This window comes from Lygodium microphyllum, chromosome 25, assembly GCF_053477565.2.
Source record: "Lygodium microphyllum isolate KBCC chromosome 25, Lygodium_microphyllum_v1.1.10, whole genome shotgun sequence".
Taxonomy (NCBI): Eukaryota; Viridiplantae; Streptophyta; class Polypodiopsida; order Schizaeales; family Lygodiaceae; genus Lygodium; species Lygodium microphyllum.
In genome coordinates, this window is record NC_141159.1 from 97,182,912 (window position 1) to 97,196,574 (window position 13,663).

Here is a 13,663-nt window from a genome sequence, read left to right on the forward strand (position 1 = left end):
AAGATGTTGGAACATTTCTTTTATTGGCCAGTTTTGAGGCATTGATGTAGAGCAATCTGTCATAATATGCATCATATGTAAGAAGGTCAAGCATGATAGGCAAAAGATGCCGGGTTCGTCGCAGCCCTTGCCTATTCTAGACAAGCCTTGGCAAAACATTGCAATGGATTTTATTTTTGAGCTTTCTAGGACACCTATCGAGAATAATGAGATATGAACTATCTTTTACAGGTCTAGCGAGCAGGCCCATTTCATTCTGGTGAGGAAGAAAACAAAGGTTGATTATATTGCACAATTGTTTTTTGTAGCTTATCTTTAAGTATCATGGTGTGCAATAGTCAATGGTTAATGGTCGAGATTTCATTGGTCTACAGCTTGTTCCATGGATAGCAACATGTTAGCGAATGCCATTGATAGTTTCAGCCATGGTTTATGCTCAGCTTATGCTTTTCTATGGTTGTTTAGTCAGAAAAATTGAGAAATATAAAATTAAGGATGCATCCAATGGGTTTCTAGCAACAATTTTGGAATGGTTTTCAGTTTTATCTGATGTTAATGTTGGCTGGAAATTTTTAGCAAGTTTTGGATATATGGGCCATGTCATAACTAGACAATAGTGGCTAATGTTGTGACTTTGATGCCTTACGGAAATTCTAGTGCAATATACTTTTGTTAGTAACATTTGATCATGTTAATAATCAAATGTGTAAGCTTATTAAGCACATGTGTTGCACATGGTAGTTATTTCATGGTAACATGCCAAGGACCTCGAGAATGGAGTGGGTGTCAAACATAGTAGCAGAAAGAAACGCCGTTCTAGCCCCTTAGGAATGGGGGAATGCCGTCCACCCCCTAAAAAGAACTAGGGAATGGGGAAACCTGAACATCCAACAAGGGGAACGAGGAGAACGTGAAGGGAAATGCAAAAGGGAATGCCCAAGTTGTCATTCCACCAAAGGGGAATGTGGGACTTCATAGTAAATTATTGGGAAAGAGAAAAGAAATCTCATATGTGTTGGATATCTGTACACCATTGCCTTTGCCCCCTTTCCATGGTCATATGCATGGATCAATCATAGCACTAAAATAGATATATATATATATATCTCCGGCCCCCCAAAAAAAAACCTATTAAAAAAAACCAACAACTACTTGTATCACTTTTAGCTATCTGATTTCTTGACTCTTTTATCTAGTTTGATCTTAGATTATTATTTATTTTGGGTCTCATGGTCTATTTAGATATAAGTAATGTATCATTATGGAGTAGACTATCACGTTATGCAAATTGTACATATTTATTTCAAGAGCTTTTGTGAGGTATATATATGAATAATTAAATTTAGACATATATGTATTATTTATATAGTAGAAGTCGTTTCTCTCATGTTCCCGTTTCCCCTATGGCCCCGTTCCCATTCCCCCAAGACCTCTCATTCTCATTCTCGTTCATGTTCCCTTGCTACTATGGTGTCAAAGGCAAAAATTATAACAAGTCATGTTAGCTAGGTTTTGGTGGTCAATTTGTGTTAGTTTTGACCCCAGGACAATTGTTTGGCCAATAAGTGTCAGTGGTGACACTAGAGACTAGCATTAATTAATGAATTAATGCCAGTCTAAGGGTCAACAAAGCTTGGGGACCACTCCAGGTTGCAAAATGGCCTAGCCAATTTATTATGGACCGGCACATTTAATATTGGGTAAGGTTAAGAAGGGCTGAAATTAATTATTAGCCCTTCTGGAAGTTAATTTAATGGTTAGAAAGTGTGCATTTCAGTTTGTGCTCATTCATTAATTGTTGGAATTTAGTGCTTAATGAAGTTATACTGCCCTATTCAAGAAGGAAGGCTGGTTTCATGTGCTGTCTAGAAAATATAGCTCATACACTTTGATGTGTATTGTCCTATGCGGATGAGAGCACTCAATGCCATTTGTATTTTGTTACATTTGTAGATCACTATTCTAGTTACACATGGATGTATGGGTCTCAAGGCAAAGTTGGTTGTATTCTTGTACTTGAAACACTTGGTTGCAAAGTTGGAAGCAGAAATAGGTTTGAAGGTGCAAACACTATGCATGGATCGGGGGCAAAGGGGGAGGGGAAGTATATGTCTCATGAAACCAACTTTCCTCCTTGAATGGGGTGGTAAATAACTTGATTAAGCACTATTTACAGCAATTAACAAATTCACAAAACTGAAATGCACACTTTACCATATAATCTTGGACATTGGACATCCTGTTGGCCCCAAAATTTGCGTCCCTTTTGGTATTTATTTAACTTAATTGAAGAAGAAAAAGAAGAAGAAGTTGTACAATGGGATTCTCCCAATCCCTTTCGGTATTTCAACTTCCCTTGCTATCCAAAATGACTAGTAAGTCTTCAATCTGATTTGCCCCTTGATTCAGGCAATCAATTGGCCTTCACCCGCTTTGATGGAGATGGAAAATGCTCCAAATTCAATGATTTGCTAGTCCCTCCACTTGAATTTGATTGAAAACAGCTTCAACTGTGTTGAATCCAAGTCTTGCAGCTTTCAAATTTTGGCACGCTTCTCGATGGTGTTGCTAAATCCTAATTTTTATTGTAGATTAGGGCTTACAGTAGAGAAATCTGAACTTTCTTAGCCTCTGGTGACCTCAATGTTGTAATCTTCGGAGCAAGGCTGTAGAAAGGCTAGGAGATAAGAGAGAATGTTAAGAAGAGATAAAATTCAGACTTTCTGTGTTGCGAAGATTTGAATAAAATCTATCATTTACTGCTGCTACCTTGTCTCAACAGCTTGTAGATGCAAAGAACTGAAGAAAATCAGTTATTTACTGCTGCTGCCTTGTCTCAACAGCTTGTAGATATCGTCACCTGTTGTTGATTGGTCTTCTCTTGCCCCTGGCTATCTCAGAAGATCCTCCAATGGTTGCAAATCATACCAGTAGCATCTGCTCTCTTTCTCTTGCAAGCTGAATATACTGAAAATGCCTCTCTTTAGCCTCTAAAGATATTTTTTAGTCTTGCATGGGCATTTTTGACATGTAGCAGCTTGGGCATTTTTGACATGTAGCAACCTTTCCAAATGGTTTTTCTAGCATCATCTATACTTAAATATTAATTTTCAGTCTTTAAATATTGAAAATTAATCTAATAATTATTTCGGTGTCATTATCCATACTTAAATATTAATTTTCAGTCTGTAAATACTGGAAATTAATCTAATAATTATTTGTCACAACTCTATAGAAACAGAATTTGTATCCTTTTTCATTAATTTGTCTATATAATGATTTATTAAATTTGTTTCCTTTGCACTAATTAGATATAAAGAAAAGTGTATTGGAGCTGGCCACTGATGAGTGGTCACAAGTTATGGTGGATCCACGTGGTGGGTTAGAGAAAAGATAGTTCATACTTCCACCTATATGGCCCGATTGGGCGCTTGTGACTATAACTCAGGCATATCAGGGTTAGACTCGCACACAGAAAGGATTGATGCCTTGAAGTGTGGGCTAGATCCGCCAAAACAGACAGTTACAATCAACAAGATGGCATGATCATGAAATGCCTCTCCTCTGCTTTTTTAGCACACATATGGCCATTTCCATGACTTTGAGATTCTTTCTTTCAACCACTCCAATCTATTGGCATGTCATTCGCACAATGGCCTGATGTGTAATGTCATACTCAAGTAAGAATGTTTCAAATGCATGAGATGTCATGAGGACATGTATTTTTGAAACCTCACTTAACATGTGGATTAATTTTTAATCACATGGTTAAGTAAATGTTGCAAATGTGAGGTGTAACTGGGGTTAGAATAAATTCACGAGCCTGAGACCCGAGGAAATCATTGGATGTCAAAGGCAAAAGTTACTATAAGTTATCTCGCACATGTACTTGGTGGTATTTGGTGACAGTTGTTGGTCTAGGTCATTCATTTGGCCATAAGTGTCACTTGGTGACACTAGAAAAGTGGCATTTAATGGTACCTAATGTCAATCTGATGGTCAAAGATGGCGCAAAGACACTCGAGAATGGAAGTTGCCCAGTCAATTTAATTATTGGCCAGTTAGATTACTTTTTAAGACACCGAAATAATGTAAACGCCCCGAACAACGTAGTATGCTTAACAATTATGATATTCTCTTGTTTTCGAGATTTAATATAAAAGAAAATGAACACTTAAAGCTAAAAATGAAAATTACTCACAAAATTACAGCCATGAAAATGTTAAAGTAATGGAGACAAGATTGAGGGTTGAAGATGGGCACCCCCTCCCCCCCCCCCTCCGAAGGAATGTATTTCTGCTCAACCCGAGTCCCTTAGGGAAGAGCTCAGTTACAATCAACCTGAGAGTGAGGAGAAGTAATTCTCACTCTCACAAGATCATGCAAAGATGTACAAACACACATGCATTATCTATTATGCAATAATAAGAACTGATTTCTTTACAGTATGAGAGAAGAAAGAGGGGAAATCAACCTTTCTCCATCGTTGATCAGCAGTACATGGATAAGGCTTGCTTCTTGTTGCTAAAATGGAAGAAAGAGCTCGAGAAGGAGGTGCTGTAATGAGTTTACAGGCTTGCTGCCCTGTAAAACAGCAGTGATAGAAGAGGGAATATGGAGGAATTTGATAATGGAGAAGTGGGAAATAATGATGGGGATGGATGGGGCCAGTTTCTGGCTATCTGTGGGTGCTGTACATGAGTTTACAGCAAAGAAAAATGATGCTGAATGAAGAAAAACGAGCTCTTATTTATAGGAGAGGAAAGAGCTAGTACAAAAGGGGAAAGTGGAGTAGCACAAGACAAGTGTCCAGCCACATGTCATGAGATGTGACAAGTGGTGGGACTCTTGGAAACTTGTGTGACAAGTGTCTTGACACTTGTCTCTTCTCTATGGCCTTCCTTTTTGGGCTGAATACTGTTAAGAATAGAAACAACCAAATTTAGTAAGCACAGTCAGAGTACAGAATTTACTATTTTTAGAATGACATCCCTATTTTTTTAGGACTAGCATTTTTAGGCTAATTTGAGGCTCCTAAAATTTAGGGACCCCCCAATATAGGTGTCATATGAAAGTTTTTTCTGTTTACATCGCAAAAACGGTATCAGAATCTTCATGTGACTTTCCTATGCAAAGAAATGTGCATTTCAAGCTTTCAGCCCACACATGCACATTGTTTGGCTTGAGGGTCTTAATGTGCAAATCATGCTTCAACTAAAGCACTTAAGATGATCACTCCTTTTGAGGCATAGCATGATAGGAAACCAAAGGTTGATTACTTTTGTGTGTTTGGATGCAAGCATATGCTCATGTTCTTGAGGAGCTTCGTGGGAAGCTAGATGATAAAGCACTTAAATGTATTTTTGTTGGATACAGTTCGGAGAGTAAAGGCTATCTTTTGTATATAATCTTTGCACTTGAAAAGTTTTTGTCAAAAGAGATGTCATTTTTGCTGAAAATGCAGTCTATTCCCAAGATCAATTTGAGATGCTAGACACCTATGAGAATGTTGATGTCTTTGAGGGTTTTTTTTCCATAGAAACAGGAAACGGCCAGAGCGGCCTCCCGGCACGCGGAATCGCCATCCCCGGCACGAGGCATCATGGGATGTGTTGCTAATCGATGGAATGTTCCTTGTCCCGTTTCAGACAGGGAACGCCATGTGGCATCCACTTATCTTTGGTCGGCCGCTGCTCCTGTCTGATAGTCTGCAGACTGTGACTGTCCGTTTCCGTCTGCTTTGTCTACCCGTTCCCGCCCCTGGTGACCAGTCCACCAGGCTCTAGCCGCCAATCCCCCCCTCTCCTCCCTTCTTTTCCTTCTCTTCTTCCTTCTTCCTTCTTCCTTCTTCCTTCTTCCTTGGATCTTCTCCATTGAACCTTCTCCCTTGAACCTTCTTAAGTTCTCTTTCTCCTTCTCCTCTTCTCTTCTTCCTTCTCTTGAGACTCGAGTTCTCACTTCTCTCGAGACATTTTTATTTCAATTTTCAGCCTAAAATGTCTTCATCTTTCCGCCTTGCTTGTTGGGTTGGTGTTCGAGGAAGGTCTGATGATTGGTCATGGTGGGAAGAAGTAAATACCGACTGCCCATTGAGTGGTGGAAGATCTCGACCATGGACTTGCAAGCTTTGCCCATACAAGCGAACTAGTGGAGCAAACAAGGTAATCCATTGAGCTGAGCATTTGTATTTTGAATTTTTATTGATTTTAATTTTTCAAAGTTACTTAAATATTAGAATATGGAATACCAATTGCCACTTGTTCCGTTTTATATATAATCAAGTCTGAGTCATCTCCTACATGAGCCAAATTTAGAGGTACAGTTTTGTCCGAATGTGATCTTGGTGAAGCAAAGGGAGCTTCGTGATTGTGTAGCAGGTCAACAAGCTTATCTTGCATCTAGACCACGATGTGCTGCAGTTAACTCTGCAACTTTTGTGACACCATCCCCGTCAGATGCGTCTAGATCAGGGTTAGTATCAGGAAGTGCTACCTCCATATCTACTGCAGGCATTGCATCGGCCATGGCATCAACAACGTCACATGTTGCACATAGACAAAATACACTTGATGCTAGTTGGGATCCCAAGAAGAAGGAAGAGGTGGATACGTCATTTGTACATTTTTTTAGTCATGACTACATTCAATTTCGTGCAGCCAGGTTAGAGTATTTTAAATTGATGTGCAAGAAGATTGGTGAGTATGGCCCTTCGTATGTATCTCCATTATCAGAGACCTTACGCACCACTTTGCTCGACAAGGAAACGCGCCTTGTTGAGCAAGCAATAGTGACTAGAAAGAGCCTGTGGGCTAAAAATGGAGTTTTCTTGATTGTTGATGGTTGGAGTGATATACGCAAGCGATCCATTCATGGTATGGTTGCTTATTCTCGTGGGGAAATGTATTTCATATCTTCACATGATGCATCGAGGACATGAAAGTCAGCAGATGTACTTGCAGCAGAGTGGGTTACAGGTATTGAGCTTATTGGCCCAGAGCATGTTGTGGAATTTGTTGCACATGGAGAGTTCGCAAATAAGATAGCAGGTGCTATTATCCAGGGATATTATCCGCATATCACAGTTTCATATTGTATGGCTCATTGCTTGAACAACCTACTAAAGGATATCGGCAACTTGTCATGGATTGTACCTGTCATAGAGCAAGGAGCTCAAATGGTTAGCTTTGTTTTGAATCACCAGTTTCTTTGCCATCACTTCTCTTTGCTGTCAAAGAAGACACTTTTAAAATACTCTGATACTAGGTTTGCCTTTAACTTCTTGATGCTAGGCAGATTAAGAGAATGCAGTGGTGCCTTGAGGTAGTTATTTCTTAGTGATGAGTTTACCTCATCAACATTGGTAGATAGTTCTACAGGTATCTTATGCTTGGAGAAAGCAAATAACTCCACTTTTTGGGATGATATAAAGCGGATAGATGCTATGGTATCACCTATTGTGCATTTATTGAGGGTTATGGATGTTATGCAACCTTGCATTGGCAAGGTATATGAGGCCATGGATAGACTGAACGAAAAGTAGCAGGAGTTGGCACCAAATGATGAGGCGTATGAGAAGGTATGCCATTTAGTTGCGACAAGGTGGAACTCCTATAGCTCACCCATGCATGCAGCTGCATTTGTTGTGGATCTTGAGTTCCAGGGCAAGGGTCAGGAGAATGACATTGAGGTTATGGATGCATGGAGACTTATATTGTCTCGTCTAGTGCCTGATCATGGCAATAGACGAAAGATTAGAGATCAGCTTTCATGTTATAGGACCTTTCAGGGTTCTTTTGGTTGTGGAGATGCACATGAGGATCGCTGTAAGATTGGGGCAGCTTTGTGGTGGGAGGACTATGGTTTAGATGGTCCTGAGTTGCCGCAACTAGCCATCCATATTTTGAGTCAGTCAGTTAGCTCCTCTTGTTCGGAGCAATTGTGGAGTACATACGCTCACATTGCTTCAAAGAAGAGGAACCGTCTTGGTGTGGAGAGGGCAAACACTCTAGTATTGGTTAGTGCTAATTTGAGGATGTTATGTAACAATTTGACAACAAAGCCCGATCCATTCATAGAGTGGGAGATGCAACAAGAAGAGGAGACACATGTTGATGTTGAGGGAGATGTAGCAATTCATGGTACACATGATGATGAGGCTCGCACTTCAGGAGTAGCTAGAGCAGTCTTAGATCATGATGATGATCTTTGATTTAGTTTACTTATCATGAGTCTCATGATACATGACACATGTACATTGTATATGATATTATGATCATTGATGACAGTGTGAGTCATGACACTTGGGCTGTTGCGCCATGCCGATATGATCTTTGATTTAGTTTACTTATCATGAGTCTCATGATACATGACACATGTATATTGTATATGATATTATGATCATTGATGACAGTGTGAGTCATGACACTTGGGCTGTTGCGCCATGCCGATATTATATTTGTACTTGCAGGCTTGTAGTTGCCCTTTCGGCTATTTTGGCATGCCGCATTTTGCTTCAGTCTAGAGATTAGACTTTATATTTGTAGTCTTTTTTAGGACAATGAGCATGTTCTTTCAAAGATTAGAATTTAGACTTTATATTTGTAATCTTTTAAGTTTTTTGGCAATGGTACCATAGGCATGTTCTTTGAGCTTAGACTTAAAAGTTTAGTTCATTGTTCATTGTTTTATCATTGTTACAATTCAATTTCTAATGAGTAGTTTTAGAATGATGCATGATATCTTAATGTTAAAATTTAAAAATGATTTGAGTTCACATGGATTATGAGTGAAATATTAATTTTTTTTCATGAATTTTCAATTTTTAAATGCCGTTCCCATCCCACGTCCCTGTTCCCTAGGTTTGGCGTCCCCGTCACTATCACCGTCCCCGTTCCCCATTCCCGTTCCCCATTTCATGTTTCTATACTTTTTTCACTTGCAGTGGGATCCATGCATGATGTAAATGCAGAAATAAATGTATTACAACAAGTTGTTGTTGCTCCACTTGCTCTAGATCAGCCGTTTTGATGCTTTTTGCCTTCAGCAGTGGACCAAACAATTGAGTAAGAAAGTGTTGTTGTAAATGCAAGAAAAACAGTCCTGAGAAAGTTGTTACAGACTCTTTAGTAGAGTAAGATTGATGCTCCTTTGCCTCAATGCACTACAAAGACTGCTAGATACAAGGGGGCCACATTTTGTGAAAAATTTGGAAGTAGATGCTCTTCTTGATGAGCATGCATTTATAAGTGTACTTTGGATGAGGATGAGCCAAGGTTGCACTCGTACGTCGAATGGACAGGTTCGTACCATACGAACCGTACGGTACGTATCCGTACTGTTTCGTATTGTTTCGTACGAGATTTTAAGTATGTTTTGGCCACGTATCCCAGCCTAATATCTACTCTATGCTCTATGAGGAGCTATCGGCACCGGTGCATGAGACTCGTGCATAGAGGAGGGTTAGAGTGAGGGCCACACGTAGTCGTGCATCATAGGTAGAGTCAGAGCCAGAATCTGAGGATGACGCTAAGATTGCTTCATCAACTTATCGATTAGGGTCCTCGGAGTTGGACGAGGAGATGGTGCACAGATTCTCAGAGCCCAGATGACTCGTGATATACAAGAGTCAGTTTAGCAGTGCAGAGTCCAGACTAGAGTTATCGGTTGTTCATTGATGTTGATACTTATAGACTTACTGGACTTTGGAGTTTTGACAGATTATTCACATGACATAGTTACTATCATTGTATCTTAATCCCACTTATTATGCATCTTGATTTTTATTCCATTGTTCTTAATGTTAGTCTTCACTACTCTTTAAATCATAGATTATTCATGAGTCTTAAATTCTAATTCATTTTGTTGCTTTATGTTTTGAAAATTGAGTCTTAATTGTGTTAAGCTGTCTTAAGTTTCAACCATTGAGTCCTTAGTCTTGACTCCTCAATCTTCACTTGTGAGTCGTGAGTTGTGAAATGTATAATGAATCATGGTTTCGATCATATAACATGAAGACTCAAAAGTTTTGTATGAAATTTGAATACATGTTATTGTAGGTATTGGTATATTTAAAATTTACATACCCACATATTACTGTATTTTTTTAGTGTACAATCCGAAACGTCGTTTTCCCGTTTCCAAAAATTGGTCAAAACTCCAGTTTTTTCCATTTCCGTTTTCCCCGTTTTCGAAACTCCCTCGTACTATGGTCAACATGACATAATCAAGCACATTGTTTGCACTAGGAACGAATCTATCAGGTTGTCTAATAGCCCTAGACAATCTCCTAACCCAATGATCATTGTTTGTTGGCTGTTGAGCTTGCAAATTTCCATTTTCAGCTTGTTGTCTTGGCATTTCAGCCTCCAAATCAGCATTAATAGCTTGTTGTTCTGATTGTTCCTGCACATCTAGTGGCTGGCTGATCATTTCCAGTATTATTTTTTGCATTTGCAAGTTCATTTACAGCAGATATTTGCTGTTGTATAGCGGGCATATTTTGCTGTCCAAAAGGTATTTCTTCCCGGAATACAACCCTATGGACCTCCTTAGTTTTTCGGGCTGTTTATGCACGCGATCTTCTCGGAAGATAACATAATTGCTGCGTACTATTTTCCTTTTCTCGGGATTTTATAATCTATACCCATTTCACCCTCGTCACCATATCCTAGGAAAATGCATTTACAGGACTTTGTCTCAAGTTTGCTGCGTTCTATTTTACGAATGTGCACAAAAGTCTCGCAGCCAAACACTTTTAGGTGAGCATATGAAGGTGGCTTGCCTGACCATGTTTCCTGAGGGATTCCCCCTCTCAAAGACGTGTTCGGTGACTAATTAATCAAGTGAATAGCTGTCATAACAGCCTCTGCCCAAAAACCATGAGGTAAAGCAGCATGCGACAACATTGTGCGGACCTTGCCTTGAATGGTTGGATTCGTATGCTTTGCAACACCATTTTGGGGCGGATTATGGGGGGCAGTGAGCTCCCTTTTTATTTCTTTGCTGTCACAAAATGCTTGAAAGGCCTTGGACACATATTCCCCATCATTGCTAGAGCAAAGACACTTAAGTGTCTTATTAGTCTGATTCTCAATCAATGCCAAGAATTTTTGAAACTTATTAAGCACTTCGTCTTGTTATGAATAGGGTAAACCCATACCTTCCATGTAGCATCATCGACAAAGGTGACAAGGTATTTCTTTCCCCCTAAAGATAACCTTGGCATTTGACATACATCGGAATGTACTAACTCTAGATGAGAAGATTTCAGCAAAAGAGACTTCTTATGAGACGTTTGTGCATGTTTATCATAAACACAATGATCACAATGCTTAAAATCAGCTTAACGAAGACAAGGCAATAACCCAAACAAGAAAGCACTTTCATTCCAGTTTGACTCATGTGTCCCAACCGGCCATGCCACAAAGAAACACTTGACTGCTCGGTCACGGCAACAACATGGTCACACACACTGGATACATGGAGAGAATATAAGGTATCAATTTTACAACCTCTGGCAATCACTCTAGATCCCTTACAGATCTTCCATTTCCCATCACCAAATGTGGTATGAAATCTATTGTTATCTAGCTGCCCTGTGCTAATCAAGCTATTCTTGAGCTGAGGTACATGCCGTACATGCTGAAGTGTGAATACAGAACCATGCTGAAACTGCAACTGCACATTGCCAATACCTGCAATGCCACATGCATAGTTGTCCCCAAGATGGACAACACCATGTCGACCCCCTGTATAGTCAGAAAACCACTCATGATGAGGGGTGACATGAAAGGAAGCACTAAAATCTAGAATCCAAGTATGCATGTCATCATCCGTATCTGCAAGTAAAGCATGTGTACTAAAGTGTGAAGATACAAAGAGTACGTCATTTCCATTGTCACTGTCATGAGTGACTACATTCACCTCTTTAATTTTGACACTGCTATTCTTCGGCTGACTCTTTTTCTTCTCTTCCTTGCTATCATCTGTCTTCTTGCCCTTTTCTTTCTCTTTCTTCCATTCGTAGGAATCACGTTTAAAGTGGCCCTTCTTGCCACAATGATGGCATTCAACATCCTTACCACGTGATTTAGTGCGCCCCTTGCTATTAGATTTGCCTTTCTGCTGTGATCTGCCCCTAGTATGCAAAGCACTGGAAGACTTACTGGATGCATTGTTTTGCCAATTCATTTCTTTCATGAGTAGAGCACTCTCTACATCAACATCTAGAAGGATCGCATTAGAATTGCTCATAGTAGTCCTGAATGTATCCGAACTCTCTGGCAGAGTGCAAAGCAAGAACGTAGCCTTAAATTCTTCATCAATCATGAACTTCAAGGCAACCAACTGGCTGAAAATGGAGTTAAACTCACTCAAGTGAGTAGACATTGCTGTACCCTTTTTCATACGCAAATCCATAAGCTTTTTCAGCCAATAAACTTTGCTTGCGGCACTTTTCTGTGCATACAATTCTTCCAGTCGAGTCCAAATAGCATAGGTAGAATCCAAACCTTGAATGTTGAAAAGCAAGGCATCAGAAATTGATAGCTCGATGGTTGAGCGTGCAAGCTCATTTAACTCATCCCAATCTTCTTGTTCGGCTTTGCCTTCTTCTTGTGCAATAGGATATTATAGCATTGTTTTTACTAGAGTGCAAAGTTATGTGCTCCTTCAAGCTTCTTAATGTGTATGAGATGATTGTTGTCACTGCTGCCAGCCATGATTTCAGCCCAAATGTGACCAAAAAATTCAGCAAATGCGGTTCCAAACTGTCACACAAGTGACCAAGGTACAAACAAGTATCAGCCAACAATAAATGACAATGTAAAAGTAGAAATTTCAGACTTGCAAATAAATTTCCAGAAGCACTAAACCTTGTGCTAGAGCACTCCACAACTGATTACAGTTGTTCCAAGGACAAATACATCTCATTACTTGAGAAGTCCCAAATTTTAGCTGCAATTTCTCTTGTACATGCATCCATGGGCACAATATTTGATATGCACGGTCAAAAGCCCCAAAATTTTTGTGCTCAAAGCATCAACCATACATCTGCATTGTCTCTAACAGGCATAGAATAGGCAAAATTTGCCAAAATAGAGCAGTTTCAGCAAAACCCCCAAATTTTCTGGAATCAAACCCGCATGTACATAAGATGACCAAATAGTGCACAAATTTCGCCCAAACAGCAAAAGCTCCAAATTGCACGGGGCCCAATGTGCATCAATGTCGAGAAATTGTTCAAAATTCAGCCCAATTCTTGCATGTACATTAAAGGCCCCAAATGTCGGAGGCAAGATGTCACAAATTCCCGCAATTTTTGAGGCAAATATCATTGTTGTGTCTTACTTGCATCATATTTGGACAAATCCTCAAAATTTCTCGGGTAGATGTGCACCAAATATGCAATTTCTGAGTCAGATTGTCTTGTCCCGCGCTGAGATTTCTAAATTGGAGAAAAGCCCCAATTTTCTTGGGCAAAATTTCACTTTGTGCATTTGCTGTGAACGCCCGATAGAGAAGGGATGGAAAAAAAAAAGATTTTTCAGATTTAAAAAAAAAGTTGATTGCCATCCCGTCGTCGCCTGGCTACCATGGACTGATCGCTGCATGCTAGTCTTGTGGCGCGCTGATCTTGATCGCTGATCCTGTCCGCCTTGCGCGT

At 39.7% G+C, this 13,663-nt stretch overlaps 1 protein-coding gene across 3 annotated transcripts in view; it reads left to right on the forward strand.

Annotated features, from left to right (window-relative positions):
- Positions 1-13,663, forward strand: part of DDL (SMAD/FHA domain-containing protein) — a 48,768-nt gene that overhangs the window by 15,756 nt on the left and 19,349 nt on the right. The window lies entirely within an intron of this gene.